The sequence below is a fragment of the Amphibalanus amphitrite genome, unplaced genomic scaffold (assembly GCF_019059575.1).
Source record: "Amphibalanus amphitrite isolate SeventyFive unplaced genomic scaffold, NRLGWU_Aamphi_draft 001550F_arrow, whole genome shotgun sequence".
Taxonomy (NCBI): Eukaryota; Metazoa; Arthropoda; class Thecostraca; order Balanomorpha; family Balanidae; genus Amphibalanus; species Amphibalanus amphitrite.
Window position 1 is genome coordinate 52,364 of NW_024883043.1, and position 1,650 is coordinate 54,013.

Consider the following 1,650-nt stretch of genomic DNA (forward strand, 5'->3'; position numbering starts at 1 on the left):
AATTCCATGCTCCGAAAAAGGTTTGGAGAAGTGTAAGCAATACCTAAGCAAAACCATGCTTGCTACCGAACTGCACAGGATGCACAAAGACAGCAATGCGAATGCAGCACTCACATCAACGTAGGCAGCGATCCATTCCGAAGTGCGATCACAATTGAATTTATCACTAAAATGTTTTTTTTTCCGCGTTGTAGCTGCATACAGTCTTATAAAGCATAGTCTCTCCGAGTCTTATAAAGTAGGACGTAATACAAAACGAGCTAAGCTCGTACTGGCCTTTCTCACAAGTCGGCACAACAGTCAGGCTGTCTGTTAACGGGCTCATGCTCGTTAGATAATGTGTGAAACTCATCGATCAACTTACCTATTCGGAAAACGTACTATGCGGTTTATTCTAGAGACTCCCGCAGGACTTAATTACCCCCAAGCTACATTTATTCACATGTCAGACCACTAACTCGATAAGTGCACGTCTGCATGATTAATAGGAAAATCTTTAAATACCTGACATGTGTGACAGTCTAATATCGCTGTCAGATATAAAACATCATTACGCCCGGACCGTTCGTGTTTCTATTTTTATATCGCTATCAGCGCTGCCAGTAAAAGTCCTCAGTTTCCTAGTTCAGTCTTGGTTCAGTCTTTTTTCTCGGTTGGATGCCTGCGCTGCAGCGCTCGCTAACGCTCCGTCGCCGTGTTCCGTAAAAGCCCCAGGCTTCCGAGCCGTGTGCTCGGCATCACTCATCATTCTTGCAGACGCCATAAGGGATGGAACAGGCCAAGACTTTGTTCAACATAACAGCCTAAAAGGTTTACCCGTGTCCAACCAAATGCCTCCAGAAATCCCCTACAGCCTCTGACAGCGAACATGGGTATACGCTCGCCGGAAGGCAGGCGTGTCAGACCCCCACGGATTTTATAGACGGCGGCAGCGCAACGGATGATGAGATTCCGTCAAACAACTAGCGACCCATCACCGCACCGTCGACGGAAGTCTGATTTCCGGCGGAAAACCGCTCATATTTTGCAGTTTGTTGCTCTGCCGTGACCCCGGTGGTGTGTCAGAGACAGTACACGCTCCGCCTGAGCTTTTCCATCGCTGAGACCGTGTGTAACCTACTTAACTGTTGCAGCTCGGCCAGCCCAAAGCCCTGGCCACGAGAGACAACGGCAGCCTCAGAGGCGACAACGCGACAAAAGAAAAGATACCACACAATGGAATTATGAGTCTGAGTTCCAGGGAGCTTGATGACGGCGCACTCACGATGTTTCGTTATTAGTGATGGATCGGTGACGACTGGACAGACCAGTTAAATACGATTTGGTGACATACGGATTTCCGTTATTTTATCATAGTGCCTAGATGACATACGAGTAGTGATGCTTTTCTCACGGTCCCGTTTGGTGTTAACCATAGTCAAAGTCACAGCTATCCATGGAAATGGCGTAATCGAACAACGGTATCAAAACTTAATTAATCCCCCTTCGCCAGCTGACGGCACATTTTTTTCCCTAATTTGGCTTAGCCGACCAGAGACTATCTGAACAGCATCATTCAGCGTGCAAGAAAGAAAAACTGCCCGCATCGTCAGATTGTTACAAAAATTATCAATATGTCGCTCACTTCAGCACAATAACATAACTTGCCAA